The following is an 18,386-nucleotide window of genomic DNA, read 5'->3' as shown; positions in this document are numbered from 1 at the left end:
AATTCCAATGAGCCCAGTCCGAGGACTGTTTGCATTGGTAATTGCATTCCCAGAAGCCATTTTAATGAATTTAAATTGCTAAAAACTCTATTTGGGTTCCACTAATCATGATGACTTGATGTGCTGGCCGGGCATCGGCTCGTTTCACTCGTACATCCGTGACATTTAGAACCCCAAAAATAACGAGTTTACCCCAAAACAGAGGAGTAAGCAATAATTTAAAAAAAAATGTCATAGTAAAAAAAAAAAGAAAAAAAAAAAACTTTCACATTCCTCCCCTTATATCATTCTGTAGGTGCTTGCCACAGGTGGAGTACTGCTGTGTTAAAGCTATACTTAGAGAATGACAGGTGTCCACCCTCAGTGTTGTAACATTCTGCAAGAACTCACTACAACAGCTCTTTTGATTCATGATTCTGCTCTGAGAATGTACTTGACGCTTTACAGCTTCCCGTCAATTCAGATTTGGAGGTGAATTATGATGACACTTCTTTAAACAGCATATTCCTGCAGAGATCCTGTGTCTGCCTTTCTCTTCTCTCACGTCTTCCTCCCCTTTTCTCCACATCGCGGGTCTCTTCAAAGGCCACGTGTTCCTGATTTTCAACCAGCTTTAGTTTCACTGATTTGACGCCACAGAAAACACACACACAACCGCGCACACACACACACACGTCCTGGCCACGATGGGCAAATGTAAAGCGAGATGTTTAGAATTGCAAATGGTGCGTTAGGTATTTCAAAGGGATCCTGTGTTTACTTGCATCACGTTCCAAACCCGGCCAGTGGCCAATCAGATAGGGGAATACCCCCACTCATTTGCTTCTTGATCTCACACACCCATATACACATCGGATTCCCCCTAAAGAGGAAACATTAGTGGGCTCAAACGTATTTCCCTTGGTACCTGATGCTCTCCTCATACAGAAAAGCCACTTTTATCTGCTTTTGTTCCTGCTGCATATGGATTGGTGGGAACTCTCAGTGTGCATTTATGATCCCAGTTGTTTCAGAGAGCATCATCAAAGTGAAGATATGTCAATAAATAAAAACACTCCACCATCTCTGCTGGGGTGAAAGTAATTGCTTTACAGTTTATTGAGGCATTTGTGATGAGTACAGGTACAGGGTTTCATGTATTATATTTGATTGCAGATCCACTATGAATGTGCATATGGGTAGATTTAAAACACAGTTCTCTAAGTTATATATTTTAAACAGAATGTACATGCAGTCATTCTTTAATTTCTTGTTTTGTTTGGGGTGTTTGTTGGGGTGTTCGTATCATTCCTTTGAGATTTTTGACTTGAAATCATATTTAATTTGTAATGAAAGTCACTGAAGTTGGAAGCAGTATGACAAAACAATCTCATCGCATTGTCTATTTAATAGACAAGCTTTCTATCAGGACCTTTCTGACGTTTGCTTGGTTGTCATGGAAATGTATTTACCTTTATTTTGGTCCATGGTGAGCAAAACATATAGATTAAAAAGATGCATGAATTCTGAGAAAGATGTAAAAGGCTATTAAATGGACGTGATTAAGATTCATTTGTCGACAGTTTTTTCAAGGTCAAGAATGAACTTTCAATCTAAATTTTTAAGCTAAATGGTTGGAAAAATGATCAGTAAAAGATTAATTTGAACATCTGTGTCCATTTATTTGAAAAAATAGTAGAAGGAATAATACTCATATGATTGAAAGCTCCAGACTAGCTACTAAATTGACTCGTAAAAGACATCTTATGTTTGTATATCACACTCAATTGATACACTAAGACAACATATCAATAATTAATGGATTCACTTTAAAAACTGACTCAGAGGAAGTAGAAAACACTGTAGCTGCACTGTGTTAAGTGTATTAAACCTTTATGTCCAAATTTTACATCAGGTGATGGATAAACTTCTTATAACAGCAACAACTGTCAGATACAGTCCGTATCACTCTGCCAAGCTCTGGACACTCGTCTAAAACTGAAAGGATTTCTCCAGTGTGTTGTGTTTTGAATCAGCTCAAACAATGTAAGGGTATAAAGGGTTGGATACAACATGATTAACAGCTGTATGAGGCAATCCAACAGATCATAATCATACCACAAGTTCAACGCCATGGCGTTTACTGAAACCATGTCAGAGGAGTTGATTTGAGCTCATTTTACTTTAAGTTTGAGTATTTTGTTTATTTAAAGCAGCACAGAGCTTTAAGAGCCCTGCATTAAAGAAACATAATGTTTGTTCGCCACATTTAAGCCTTGGCACGGTGTATTATTATTAGCAATTTGTTATTTTTCTAAACGTATACTATAAAAAAAGCTTCATTGGGAACGACGCTTAGCTGTTAACAGTTCAAAGTGGTTCACATAAACGCACGCAGCCGAGCGCACATCATTATGTTGCTGTAGGAGAGGCAAACTAGGAGATTGTTAAAAACCATTCGCTTGTGAAGAGAATTCTGGGATAACTTTAGCTTATGTGTTGATAATAATGTTAAACGATGCAGTCGTCATGGATGCACGACGCAGCTTTAAAGCTCTTGAAGAGAAACTGAAACGCCGAAGCTCCACTTGTTATTTTTTAAGACAAGAGTTTAACACCTATGACGTGAAGCTCTTTCTTTTATAGGTCGTGTTTCTAAAGTATCGACCAAGAGGCCACCAGCGTCCATTGTGTGTGATTGAGTGAGGGTTTGCTGGGGTGGTCTCGGCCCTGAGACAACAGCTCTATACCCGGGACATTGTCCCGCTCTTTGTGTGAAGGCTTCGCTGAATTAGCCTCGGCCACCTCTCACAGCCCCCTCTGCTCCGCCACATCACCATGAATAGATTCCCATTGTTGCTCCGCATAATGTAACAATTTCATTATTACGCGATTGCAGAAGCTGGACTCGCGACCCAGACCTCGGCAAGGCGGCGGCGGCGTTCACGCAGGGAGGAAGAAGGCGTCCAGGGGTGCGAGGATGCAGCGGTGGTCAAAGTCAGCGCAGGTTATCTCTGAAGGCTGTTCTATCAGCCTCCAATTAGACCTAATTGGGTTGCGAGTCACCCCTTCAATTAGCTCGGCTAATAAGGTTTCCTGCTGTCAGACGACTGTGTGCAAAATAATGACTAAATACTGTATTTGAGGTGTGAGACTCTGTTGTTTCACACTCGGGAGAGCTCGACGAAAATGCCAATTAAGCGGAAGTCTGGGCATCAGAGTCAACAGGAGAGAAAGAAAGAAAAGAGGGAAGCAACATGACACAACTAGACAAAGACACAACTAAAGGAAAAGGAATGTTATATTTGCCTTCCTGAGATTGAATATTTAACGAAGCGCTTGGTTAAAAGGTAACACAATGCTCAGGCATTGACGTTCTATTAATTTTTAACCAGCTGAGGGGGATGTTCGGTGTGGTGTTCTCTGGAATTGGTTTTGCATATAGAATTGGGATGCAACATGAAAGTAAGGAATTTAAAAATTAATCAAACATCCAAATGGACACGCTGCACCGTTCAACGAATGTGTGTGTTACAACGGTTACATTACAGCATTTATTAACCAGCAGAGTTAGTGGTTGTTTTGTTATTGTCTGTGTGTGTGTGTGTGTGTGTGTGTGTGTGTGTGTGTGTGTGTGTGTGTGTGTGACCTCAGCGACCAGTGAACCAGAAGATATTCCGGTGACCTCGAGTGTGACACGGTGCCTCCCTGGCTTGCTGTTTTGTTTTTGTGTTCCGACGTGGTGGAGGGAAATGCCTCAAGCAGATGCAATGAGATACCTCGGGACGCGGTCACAGGAAGCAGGTAACACAAAAATGATTCAACCGAGGAACAGAAAGCCTCACCATGTTAGAATAAAATCAATATACATTTAAATGTATTGCATATATTTCAGCACGCTTCTGCGGCAATTGTGTGAAACTTCCCCTCCACTTCCTCTCAGGTTGGGTGCAGCGGTGACCCTGAGAAGGAGAAAATAATCCTGCTTGTTGTATGTGGACAGCCTTACTGTAAGAGGTGCAGGAGCCCTGCAGCCCCGCGAGGACGCACCATGCAGCACAGCCTTTTTCAATCAAATCAAATCTCCACGCACCCTGGCAGGAAACTTTGGCCTTCACCACCGAGGGAGAGTGTCTTATCCTGATAATTACACTGGGATATAGAGATTGCGTTGCCAGAGGGCTGAAATACTCCCATTGCTAAAACTCCTCGGCGCTGCAGCGGGCTCAATGAGCCTGGCAAGGCAGCTACAGCCAGACTGTGTTTGATCTTCGTAAAATGGGAGAAAATCAAGCACATCCATGAAGTGCTGAAATCCTATTCAAGCTTTCATCGCTGGAGAACATGTGAGCTGTACGAACATGTGTACAGACCAGTGCATGAGAAGAGGCTGCTTTAATTGAAGTGAAGCCTAATGTAAAACTACCGAGAACGAAGGAGATTATTGGCTTCTGTAAATGGGAAGAAATTGCTGATCAACTATTTCCACAACGTTGGGAAAAAAACTTTAATTGGGAGGCTAGAATACCTGAAATTACGTTTGGAGTCTGGAGGTGTTGTGCAGAATTTCTCGCTGTGTTAATTGAGCAGTTCTCCATGTGATCTGTTCACACTGAGCAGCAGCATTAGCAAGACAACACGTCATGTCTGCGGTGTCAAATGAAGCACTTCGTTAACACTCCTGCTAATCATGTGTTTGCACTGGCAGTCAAACAATCACCGAGGAGTGATAAAGTGCTTTTCCCAGAGTTAAGACAATTATTCAAATCAACTTAGCTTGATCTTGTCATTTCAAAAAAGCGGGGGAGAACTCCACCTATTTTACACGCCAAAGTACAGGTCTTGGGCAGTATTCATGTACAGTGGTTGGCAACAATTTAGATATGAAATGCCATTTTTCAATGTTGTTGGTTATCCATCCATCCATCCATTTTCTACCGCTTATCCTGTATTCAGGGTCGCGGGGGGGCTGGAGCCGATCCCAGCTGTCATTGGGCGAAGGCAGGGTACACCCTGTTGTTGGTTATCATAATGTTTAATTGGATCATGCATAGCAACATTTATTGAAATAGATTTTCTCCCATAATCAGGATATTATAATCATATATGAGAGCCCTATAAAGGATCCTTATGAAAGCATCCGAGTTGAAATCACGCTGACGATGCTAACATGCTGATGTATGGCAGGTATTCTGTTGTTCACCAGCTTACCTTGTTAGCATGCTAACATTTGCTAATTAGCGCTTAACGGCTACACAAGCACAGCTGAGGCTGTAAGAGATGTCATTAGTATTGCAGATATTTGGTCATAAAGCAAAGAAAGACATTTAACCTGATGGAAAACTTCACCAATCTTTATGGCGATCGATCCAGTAGTGGTGGAAATATCTCAGACTGCACCAAAGTGGTGGACCGACCAACGCTGGCATTCCTTCCAGTGTTCAAAAATGTAGGTTAAACCCTTAAATTGTGAGCATGCAGCTGTGTGGTGCAGCCAGTCAGATAAAGCATGCATCCATGTATATTAGCCAAAGGCATCTGGATGTTTTCCTGACTTTTATGTTGGAGCGTGGAGGTGTAGACAGCTTGGATGTCAAAATCTGGCAAAATGTGCATCATGCTCTGGTCTCATGTAGCAAATGAATGAAAATAAAGTGTTGGATAAGCATGAGCTCATTTTTTTTTTGTTATATTGTATGTGTATTATTCAGTGTTAACTTAGATGGGATACTGAATGTGAGATATTATGTCTATGGTTTGGCGTTTCATTAGACGGCAGCATCTGTTTGCCACCCAGGCCAGTGTTCACCCGTGAAGCGGCTGCCTAATGAGGCGCGGAGGCCAGGTTGTAGGTTATGGGAACCTGGGCCGTGGTCAGACCCTGGAACTGTGGACAAACAGGAGGACGCATACAACAGGTGAGATCTGATACTGGCCCCATTCATTCCCGAAAGACGAGGAGAGAAGACACTAAAGAGGCATGGAAACTTGACAAACTTTGACCCTGATGTCACTTCCTCCTTACTTAAAGGTTCAAATTACCCTTACTTCCTATGTAAACCCCCAGTAGCTAAACCGCTTCGGAATGATCTAACCCCAAACCATTACTTCCTACTGTGTATCTGCTGGTTTCCTGAGTCGGAGACTTGCTATTTCCCCTCCTGTCATGCCTCACTTTCGCGCATAAACACCCAAGAGGAGGGAAAGAAAATATTACAGCTTAAAAGCAGTTAATATCTCCATTCACTTAAGCAAAGACTACATCTTCTGTCAGTTTATACTCCGGAGTGCAGCTCTGCCTACTCTGGATCCCTGCCTCGGTGTCAGATTAGGAGCGAGCTGTTCATGAATATACAGCTGGTTACCCTCATTCCGTAACATTAGTCCCTGTTTGGCTTAGAGCCAGTACAGTAGGGGTAAATAGAGCGAATACAGACAGGCCTTGCAGATGCTAATGTACTTAGCGTTAGCGGTAAACAAAATGAGATTACTGGGGAGGGAAGGCAAACTCTGAATTTGATTTACTCAGGCTTAGCGTAAACAGCTTGTCAAACTCCTGCTCTGCTGCTATGAAAAGGCTGCAGAATGTGTATTTGACTAACAAGCACAGTAAGTGTTTCTTGCTATTCATAAAATTACCGAGGCAATTGTCACTGTAATTGGAAGTGACTGAAAAGAGGAAAATGTAGGCCCATCTCCACAATATATTGTTTACTTCTTCTTTTTTTTTTTCATTTTCCTCCTTCAAGTTGTTGTTGTTGCGTTTTGAGTGATAGAGGATTACGAGTTAGGGATCAATCCGTTCACTTATTATAATAATGGAATGTGAATCTGCATAATGCTAAATGAAAAGAGATAAACAAGTTTAGCGCATAGGAACATACAGTGGGGAGAGATCACCTAAATGTTAGTTGGCGTGTCCACGTGTCTCTGCAACATTAACATAATCCACAGTATAATCCAGAGGCCGCCGCTCCATAACGAAGCAGATAACGAGTGCAAGACACCACTCCTTATGGGAATAAAACTCGGCTAAATGAGATGGAACCAGGCGTAGTCCTCTTATTATGTGATAAATAGGATTTTCCAAGTTTTAAAATTTCTGGCAATTTTTTCCCCACACTTTCCCACTTGCTTCTGTTCTGATGACTACAGCAGTCATATTATTTCTCCATTCTCGCCGTGAGGAGAAAGTTTTCAGTTTCTCCCCACAAAAAAAAAGGCAGGCTAATTGCATGTCAATAATTCAATGCTTAATTTTAATGACCAGGAGAGTTCATTTATTCTCCGTCTAGGCTGGCTGACGATGTGATTAATCGGGATGAAAGATAAAGCTTGCAGAGGGGAGAGGGGGAGAGAGGGAGAAGGGAAAAGGCAAGGGGATAGATAATGTTAGGATCGTCTATTCTCTTCCTTCCTCCATCCTTCCCAGATGGCAGAAAGGTCTCGCAGACTCCTGAGTCGGCAGTTTGGAGGAGTGTGTGGGCTGCTGGGGCACATACCGAACAGGAGGAGGAGGAAGTGGAGGTGGAGGAGGGACGGCGGGGGAGACGGTGTCTCTCGATGCCCTTGACGTCTCTGAGAGCAGCCATTGAGGATCTTCTCGCATTTGAGCACTTTATATGGACGCTAACTATAGCTACTTATGGTTTCACAAACATCCCAGACAGCACAACACAACGGTTTAGGAAAAAACATATTGAAAGTTTTGAAATCCACTGTTGACTTTGCATAATCCCAAACAGGATGCAACCAATTGTTTGCACTAAAAGCTAAAGGTATTCCAGGCAATTTCTTTTAGGAATTGAGCAGTAAAGCCCCCCCTACAAGGTTTCTTCCCCAACCGGATTGGAAGAAGATGAAGGCATCACAGACCACTCCTTACAATAGGAGCACTTCCTCCGGGCCTAATGGCCTCTGAGCCACAGCTTTTGTCCCCTGATTAGGCAGTCTATTCAGGGCTCAGTCCTCTAATTGCGTAGCCTGTTTAGCTACCCAGCATTACAGTAAGAATTCATGAGACACAATTACTGCACCCAGGAAATCTCCCATCCAATCCGATCTGCAGAAGGACTTCGCTGAATAAAACCTCCTTGAGTCTAGAATTCAACCTACCGTCAAAAAAAAAAAAAAAAAAAAGTGGAGCAAGGTTTTCTCTCCCCTCGCAAGAGGAGGAAAAAAATAAATGTATTTATTCGAAGCTATCTCATAATTAGGCCCTAGAGTGAATGAGTGAGTGAGGGAGAGCAGGGGAGGAGACGGGAGAAAGAGGGGAGAGGGGTGGGGGGAGGGAGAGAGAGAGAGCGGCATTCAATAGCAAAAAGGCCCACAGATACAAAAGGCAGAAGAATGACAGGCACAAGAGTGAAACCTGCTCGGAGAAATGAGGAGGAGGGAGACGGGGAAGATGGATGAGGGGGGGTGGAGAGTCGGATTCAAACCTACAGTTTAGCTACAGATAACATTTCATCACTGTGGCTTTGTGGCAAGACTGAAATGTGGAAGCAGCCCGAGGTGAGCAGCCCACTCTATGCTAATGGTCCACAGTGACACTTTAAAGAACCTTTGAGATGGGACAGTGGTCTCTGGAGTCCCATCCACGTGGCAGCTGAGTGTTATTGCTCCGAGCCAACAGAGGACCTTTCTAGAGCCCTCTTACAATTCATACACTTTGACACAAACACACAGTTTTCTCAATGCGTGGATTGAAGTTACAGATTTTAGTCCTTGTGGTTTACTGTTCATTAAGGAAACACTCTGGACAGGCTGCCAGTCCATCACACAGACAGACAGATGCACATTTACACTGATGTTCACACATCTGGCAGCTTGAAGATCTAAAACCGGTTTGCACAACATTAAGACAACGTGGACAAGATGTGACTTTACCCAACCATTGTGCTATTTGTTTTTAAGGAATGGTGATATTTTGCTGGAAACTATGTTCAATTCACTTATTGCATTATTCCATTACCACTCTCATGTCCGTACGCCAAATATGAAGCGATTAGCTTAGCTTGGCATAAAGACTGGAAACAGCTAGCCTGGCTCTGCGTAAAGGGAAACAAATATGGAGTTCATGATGGTTCAGATAAATATTGTACAATCTTGCCCAAAAACTTTTTGGACATTTTTTCTTCATTTGCCCACACAGGTAAATGTGTCCTTTTGACCTATCCAACTCCAGTTCTGGAGGCTTGAGCCAAGAGCATTCCCAATACCTGACAGTCACGTCTTAGGGTGCAGGAAAACCAGAAAATCCAGTAAAAGGCACCCAAATACAGGGAGGACCTGCTAACGGAAGACCCACTAAGCTGTGAGACAGCAGCTCCTTAAATAAGACTCCGTCTGCTGAAGCTACTCAGCCCTTAGACAAGACGGCCAGTTAGGGAGATAGGAGATATGGTTAAAAGGGTGACTTTCCTGCTGCAATTCACGTGGACGTCTCCGTCACTCATCAACATTCCGTCTGCAGCACTTGGCTGAAGAGTTACCAATCAAAAAGCATATTGATTCCTAGCAGAGAGTTCTTATACAGTTTGGAGCAAGTGTGGGGAGAGAGCGTTTCAAGCCCTCTTATGTGGCTTGTAAGTTCTGAATTTGCCCAAGATTAGCGTCCATAAAGAGGATTACTGCTTTTCTATAGAATATTTTCAACACTGGTGTAGTCATGTCAGGAAAGTTCAGCAGGGCTCTCGGAGCATTGTGTTTACTCACCTGTCTCTCTGTTTTCCCTTTTCTTTCACTGATTCAAACAACTCACACACCTCACCCACCCTGAGCACTCACCGCGGCCGAGTCTGGTGGCGTTCTCAGTACGTTAGCCTCAGTGTTATCTGCACCGGGAGCCTGTCTGTCTCAGGCCTGCTCAGAGCGGTTTACCTGAATGGCCTTTGTGTCCCAGTGACCCCCCTTAGAGCAGGTCGCAGCCCGAAGCCATTCCACCCTGGATCTGACCCTCCTCGGGTTTCCCCGCTCTCAGAAAAATAGAAAAAAAAGAAGAGAAGGAAGGAGGGGAAGAGTGACAGAGAGATGTAAAAAGAGAGGTCAGAGGCTCAGGTGAGCTTAGCGTGTAGCCTGTCAATCAGACATCATACGGCGTAGCTCAGGGGAGGCTCTCCCTTCCACTGCGCTGCCCCCTCTCCTCAACCTCTCGTGCTCCTTTCACCTTTATACATCTTTCAAGGTGCATTCAAAAGTACTCAGAGTTCTACTTTTCTCGCATAGTGCTTTTGTAATGTTCAGATATTTTGACAGAGGGAATCTAGTGCAGTTTTCACACAGTTATTACATCCAGAGTTGGACCTGAAATGTGACCCAAAACTTCCCGCACCACAGATCTTACTTGATAATGCTAATATCAGAGCATGCTGCGTTGACTTTGGCAATGGGTGTATGTCAAATATGAAACAACAAAATGACAGCCAGAAGAGACAGATTAACAAAAATTGTTAGCTAAAATAGCAGGACATGCTAACTCGCAGGTCCAACAACCCAAGCTGTGAGGCAACGATGTTACAAGTGAGAATGTGGTCACAACTCGTGTTTATCCTCCCTGATTTTGCAATTAGTTTAGCAGCCTATTAAGCACACATGCATTGTCTGGAGATGCCAATCTTAATGGTGTCATTGGCTGATAAAGACGTTCCCAGTCTACATGGGGGGGGAGATAGCATCACCAGCTGCAGAGGCAAAGCATCATTACGCTGTGCCTTACCTGCCTGATGCAATCAGTGAAAATAAAACAAAGTGCCCTCAAAGGAGCTCAGTGAAGCCTGCTAACCTCATTACAGCAACACGGTGATTTCAATTGATCCAATTACCGTTTGCTGGAGTGGAGGGCCCCGTAATGTTAGAGGTGGAAGAGAGTGTTGGGGAGTACGCTTTAATCTCACCGCGTTGTTGCACATCGCACAGTTAGATCGGGATCGGATGGAAAGGTGCAGCCGTTAAAACCCGACAGAAACACAATATTCACTGTGTGGATGCATTTCCTGCGGTGAGAGGTAATCAAGATGCCATTGTTCTGAGTTACAGAAGGAAAGGACGTACAGGACAAAGGTTATCATGCGGTGGCATTCATACAGCCAAGTTGAACGAATGACTCGACCGAGATAATCTTTCATTTTACCTTGGGGGACGACCGGCCTTAGACCGGTGGCTCCAATAAGCCCTGTGGAGTGAATACATTATGTTACAAATAACATAAGCACGCACGTGTCCACAATCATTATTTTCACATGGCACATTAAAGTAAAAGATGCTCATTATCAATTCATATTCATTATTCAGCTGCAAACCACATGGCTGTCAGTGTTGTGTGAAGGGGGTGGGTGAGGCTCGACAAGATACGAGGCGTTGGAGTCCGTGGAGAAATGCGGGGGTGGGTGGGCAGGAAGCATGTAACAGATAAGGTCATCAGTGTCCCACTATCTGGGCTCGGGGAGTTTTCCCTCACACACACACCCTAGAGTACACCTGTACACCTGGACCTGCTCCCCTGTGGTCTATATGTCGCTGTTATGAATAAGAATTTGTCCTGAATGAGTTGCCTGGTTGAATCAAATGAAAATATAAATCCAGTGTGAAGGCTCAGCTACTACTGCAAATAATGCCTGTTTTCCATAAATAAACATGCCTTAATCAGACTGCTAATGAGCCGTATAGGATGCCCAGGGTAACTCACTGGGGGCGTCGCTCAGCCTCTGATGTGCACAGTGAGAGCAATCGGGGGTTTGATCGGAGCCCGCCAAGAATGAGACGCAAACTCCACAAGGTCGTTTGTGTTTTACACATCTGCTACCTCTCTGCTTCTCTGTCTCTCACCCTCTGGATATGGTTTCCCACTTCCCTACCACGTCGCTTTCTGCCTCTCGCTCTCTCCCTCCTTCTGTCTGGCGGTCATCCTTGCCCTCGCCATCTGTTTCACAGTACGCCACACACAGAGACGGTGGGAGGTAAGAGGGAGACGGTGTTAAAGAGAGGATAAGTGAGGAAGGGAAACATGAAGGATATACAGTACATGATTCCGCAGACATTTCTAAAATCTCTTGGGTCATGTCCTAGAGCTGCTTTCATGGAAATCTATCACAGACAGACTTCTGATAGACATCTACATTTGTCTGTAGCGTGAGGATGTGTAATTCTTGACACTTTTAGATGATTTAGAACTCATTTTCCATTAATTCTGGACAAATTAATGAATATTTTTGGTAAATATGCTTTTCCTCCATCATGCCGAGAGTCAGTTGACTACATGACAGAAGCCTGTCAGCTTAGCTTAGCATCAAGACTAAGCAGAGGGAATAGATAGTCTGGCCCTGTTTGGAAAACCAAAACTAAGGCTGCCTTAACTGTACTTTCTTACACATTTAAAATGTAACCAGCACCTGTTATCCAAGTCATAAGATTAGTTATTGCAGCAAACTGCATAGGGATCTCCTTCAAGCTGCCTGTTCATCTGCACACAAAACTAAATGCTCCCAAACATCAAGGACGTAGTTCTGCTTATAGCGCCCACTTAGATAGCACAGTAGATTGGTATGCTACCACTTGTAGTGTAGAGGCTGCAGGGACATGTCCCGGCAGGTCGGCGGGTCACAACGAATGGTGGCCTTTGCATATTGGCGGACTTACAAGGTATAACTTTCAATTAAATGTAGCCGTTGATTTAGCATACAAGCTTGCTACAGAATTATAGCTAAAAAAAGAAGAAAAAAGATTGGCAACAGTTTTGAGTGGACCCAGGTTAAAAAATACTCCAGTTTCCCTAAAATTAGAAACAGCAGTAAGAAAGTAATAGTGATGAAATGGTAAGCCTATTTAAAAACATTTTACCAAATCCGACAGGACGCTACGAAATGCTTAACAACTCTGTTTTAATCATAGCTCCTTTTGAATCAAAGATAGAGATGCCACTCAGTATTACACTAGCGCTTGCACCAGACTAGGACAAAAATCTCCCAACAGAAACCTGCAGATTAAAGTTAAATAAAGCATGCCAATGCAGTATTACTAGTGAAAGAACTGAACAGACTTCCCAAGAGTCCTAGCTGACAGTGCAAGATCTCAACAAGGGATTTTTAGCTGATAGCAATTGACATTAAGAGCCATTAGGTTAAAGGAGCAGAGGTAGAGGATGTATTCAAAGGCTGCATGAATAGTAATGAGGTGAGTTCATTAGCAGGACTCGCTTCCCCTTCCCTCCCTGTAGAAACGAATGCAGACACCTTTGCGACCCCTCTGCAGTCTGGTCCGAACTGGCTCTGAAGCAGCCAGGCCGACGCCAGTATCCCACCGCTGCGCGCTACAATAACCACAGGCAGCAGAGCATGAAAATGAAATCACCACTTTCAGGATCCAAAGACAAGTGTTCCACCCCATGTGTTGGAACCAGATGGCAAGTCTACCTGCTCAAGTGCCGCCCATGTGTCGCTCCGTGCTCGTAGGCTTCGTCTCCGGTTACACGTAGGGGTTAACAAAATTTGCTCCAGCTATTATATGGGATAGTGTGTGTGTGTGTGTGTGTGTGTGTGTGTGTGTGTGTGTGTGTGTGTGTGTGTGTGTGTGTGTGTGTGTGTGTGTGTGTGTGTTTCCTGAGTGGGAGAAATCTCTGTGGGCTCACTTACTTTTCTGGAAGGAGAGAACAAGTCGCATGCTGTTTTACAAGAGGGGAGATAAATCTGACGGGAGTGTCAAGTAGCAGGCGTCATAGCAGCCAAAAGCAAACCTCTGCTGGCTGGCCAGGTTCTTGTGGCATCAGATGGCTGAAAAGTCCAAACAATCGCACAATAACAGGCACACACACACTTAACTTGGCTCAGGGACGGCAGCCAACAACAGTCAGTTCGTTGGCTGCAGGAGAACGCTACGGATTCTCCTCACCGAGCCAATGTTGTTTTTTAATTAGTTCTGTAAGTGAAGAGTGGATCTGCTTTTGTCAAGATGTTCGCCGTAACTCATCCTACAGATGTTTTTGTTATGTGCGTATGTAACAGGTTCATATTGCTGCCTAGCAACTTATATTTAGTTTCAGTGTTTATATTAAAAGACGTTTATAACTTAATATATTCTCACAGGATTGTTTCTGCACTCAGCATGATTTTTCTACCCATTCCCACAGCAGATTGGGAAATAGTCACAAAATTGAAAACTAGTGATTCTTATATGTGAACTTTACATTTTTTTGTGTTGCTCAGCTTGTAAACGGTGCCAATGGAAAGTTAATTAAGAGCCTTTTTCATGGTTGACTCATTGATTTAACATATCCTCTTGACTATGCGACAGCCAAAGCTAGTGACGTATTCAATATTGAGAAAGAACACTGATGGTGGGTGGGGAGGTAGATGGATCAAACTACCACAGGATCATGAGACCGCTGTGTTCAAGATGTCCCAAAGCGTTTTCCTGAACCCAACGTTTTGCTGCTTTATGTCGTCCTCACTGATTCCTTTGAAAGCACCTAAGAGTTGGTTCACACAAAAGATGTCCTCCATTAAGAGGTATCCATCCATCTCTGAGATTTCTACTGCCATTAAATACAATGGAAGTAAAGGGAAGTTTGGGTACCACTTTAAAACCTTTCCATTTGGTAATTGTTACCCTTAAATTAAAGATCAACCTACCTATTTACTTATAGAGCAAGTTTCTAATCAGACTGACTTGAAGGTGACTCATCCAGCTATTAACATCTTCTTCCTAAATCCTTGCCCACTCCCTTCTCACCAGCCACTTTATACCATTTCTCCACCAAAATAAGCCCATATATGCAGTTTAATAATCCAAAACCCACTAAAACTGTTGATAGAATGAAGCGTTTGGTAACCATCAGTGATGAAAATGGCTGTTTTCTGACAGGAGTCGGTTGCTTTGTTATTTAATAATAATACATTAATTAAGTGTATGGTTTTACTGTTGTTTTACTGTTTACGGTGGCCTGAACTTCAATAAACTGTGCAAAAATAAAATAGCAACAGTTGTACTAGTTGCTGGAATTTATTTAAGCTGCAAGAAACTTTTGCTGCCAAGGAAATGTCATTTTTTGAGCCTTCGACTTGGCTTAGCCGAGGCTACGTGAGTCTTTAAAGGAGTCATCACCTGGAAATCGCAATTTCTCTTGTTAAAACATGCATATCTGTGTTTGACCTCAGTTGAAACTTGCCTGAAAGGCTGGAGTTTGAAAGTGGCGCCGTTTTTTCGCTTCTGCTCTTTTTCCGAACAGGAATAGCACACAAGGGTGTGCATTCCTAAAGCACGAGATTTTGATTCTGCGCCTTCGGTGACGTCACCGTGGCGGCTACTTGCATAAGCCCACCCCTCTTTCACCACCCAACCCCGCCCCGTCCGCTACCTGAAATCTCCGAAGCGCCGCCATTATGTTTTGGAGTCTGCATGCAGGCAAGCCCCCCCGGCTCTGTCCTTCCTGCGGCGAATCAACGCGCGCCTCATTACATATTATACAATGCACATCCGGACCAGTCAAAACCTCGCGCGTAATCTCGCGTGATAAAATCGCGGTACGAAAAAGGGTCAGAACAAGCTCAATGTTTGATTAAAATTTTTTTTTTTTTTTCTAATAAGTTTTACGAATTGATCCAAAGCGATCCAAGGGGGGCTGGATACGTATAAAACCAGGTGATGACTCCTTTAAAGAAAACCAATCATATTGAACACAGACAAACTAAAACGTTTACTGTTGATAGATTACTTTATTTCAGTTATACTGAAGCTTTCACAACAAAACAATAATACCAACCCGATGTTATAAATGCAGTATTAACAACTTACTTGTATCACTTCCCTATTTTCCTATTGTTCTTCCACTCACAGCCTCCTTGTATTCAGACAAATCAAGGCTGGAACTAAGAATGCAAAAAAGTTCAAATATCTCCAAAATAGGCAACAGTATCTCTCCGAGGATTGAATGCCAACGCAATGATCTCCAACATTCACTGAACCCCCCATCGCGTTGTGTGCCAGCTGTTTGGAGCCAGAGGAGTAGAGCTTAGGGGTCGAGGGAATCTCCACGCTTCAGTCGAGTGATGTAATGGCCCCCACCAATCAATGGTGAATGTTTACTTCTCTAAAGTAGCTCACCATTCCTATATAACCATCCTCCATTATATTCCCAGTTAGCAGGAGGATGACTGGATGGAGCTACAGAGGGCAAAACCGTTCTGTGCTTAAGATCAAACCTAGGGCCAAAATAAATATTTAGATAAACAAATATTCAGATACTTCCCATTTTCTCAGCCATGCCTGTTCGCTCGGCCTTCTCGGTACTTTCCACCAGCCCTTCTGTGTTTCCGTATACTCAATACGCCCTCTTTCATAAGGTGTGTGAGTAAAGACAATACATTACAATCACTTAATTCTTATTAATCATCGTTTAGTTCAACTTTATCAAACTTTATTTGAGTCTATTCATTCAATTGTAGTTGACATCACAGGATAAACCACATCCTTTCTATTCATATACTGATTCAGTGATGATTATCACACTTTTTATTATTATCTACTTTTAGCATTTTAAAGGTTTCTTTTCTATTTAACCTCCATCTCCTCCCTTTTGTGATGACAGTTCAGTTATTGGAGACATAGAGGTCACATGACCAGCACTGGTTCATCTTTCTCATTTTCTAGTGTAAGGTTTCCTGAATCGAGCATCAATGTCCGTTTGTTGGTTCTCTTTGACACCATCTCCAAAAAGCTCATTTTCATGAGCGAAGAAAAGTCATGTTTTCAGCTTTAGACAATGCATACTTCCAGTTTAAGTTTTAGAAGAAGGAGAATTATCTGAACACTTAATACGTTGGTGTTTTTTCTGAAGAAAAAAAAACAATGGTCACTGACAAAATGTTAATCTAAATCATAATATAAACAAATCATCTATATATTTATAGACCACTAGCAAATTATTTATTAACCATTTCCAGAGCTACTAGATTATCGTTTATACACCTGTCTTATTTGGAAAAAAAAGTGTTTAGTTTAGTGTTCACAGCAAAAAATAATTACAAAAAACATCAACAGGACATCTCTTCTCCCTTTTGTCTCACTCAGTGTGAAGCATCACAGACTGGTCGGCTGTTAACATGAGTGCAATCTGTGCAGGTTGCATGGTAAGTCCTATGACCTCTGGGTGGTGAAGTGAATTTTCTCATGCAGCTAACTCTTGCTATCATTAACTCTGCCTTGTGCTGCTTCAAGACAAGACTTGATTGTCTCACTTGGTTTATGGTTCTTACTCTACATGCAAACACACACACAAGTCCTCCCCGGTCTCACAGGGAGGGACAGTGGCTGTAAGGAAGGATTTACAGGGCCCGCCTGTCCTCCCAGCAGTAGGCTGATTGGAGGGGCTGGCTGTGTTTGTTAAGGTAATGGGCCCTAGGTGAGCTAATTCACAGGGTACACGCTCCACGCTCTGTCACCTCAGGAGAAGCGCGCTGGAAAGGGAGGTTGCCGGCGGGGGCTGGGACTATAGGTGGTGGAGGGGGGGTGAGGTTTCCAGCTCTCCCCAAAATCCCCTCAGCCTTGCTCCGTCTCCTCCAGCTCCACCTGAAAGTGATTACCAGGCCAGCCGTGAGCAAACAAGCCCCATATGGAGTGTCTATAGTGGGGCTGAGGCCGGAGCCTGGGGAGCCCTCCTCCACCTCTTTGGAGAGGAGAGGCCTGAGCAAACACAGCTAATGAAGTCTTAACAAGCAGCCCCGGGTTAGCGCGAGCCCACTAAATGCCACCGAGGCTCTTGGAATTGTGTCCAGCAGATTGGCTAAATCTCCTCGAAGCTTTCCTTTACAAGATAAAGTTGCATTAGCATATCTCTGTCTCGCCATCTCTGAGGTAAGTCCAGGATCTGGCCGGCAGTCACACTTGATGGGCTTCCTTTTCTTCAGTGGGAGCACTTGATTCCGACGGACAGAATGGGGCTTTAAATCGAACACATTAACTTGGGATCCCGATGCGTTTCTGGATTTTGTTCACTGGTCACACAGTGTTTCTGCAGGGCTCTGGTCTGGTCTCTGGTCTAGTCTCTGGTCTGGGGAGACAGTTTCTCACAGCGCGGATGAGTGGATTCCCTCAGAGTAAACCATTATCTCTGTACAGAGCAGACTCAACACCCTCTCTTGGCCTCGTCTAGCCTCCCTTCATCAATCTCCCACACTGTGACCGCCACCTTACCCTCACTCCCTCCTTATTATGTGTCCTTCTTTTCACTCATCCCAAACACCAGGGTTTATTATTGAGGAAAACATCACACCATCCGTTTGCGAGCGCAAACTCACTCAACTCCACGGCACCGGCTAGCCGAACTCTTGTTTCCTAATCAAAAGCAAACAGCCATTAACGGAGCTTATCTCACACCGGCGAGTCACTTAATCAATCCGTGTTCTCCCGATGCTCAG

The sequence above is a fragment of the Eutrigla gurnardus genome (assembly GCF_963514095.1).
Source record: "Eutrigla gurnardus genome assembly, chromosome: 18".
Classification (NCBI taxonomy): domain Eukaryota; kingdom Metazoa; phylum Chordata; class Actinopteri; order Perciformes; family Triglidae; genus Eutrigla; species Eutrigla gurnardus.
The sequence above is the reverse complement of the archived record's forward strand: the minus strand, read 5'-3'. Positions refer to the sequence as shown.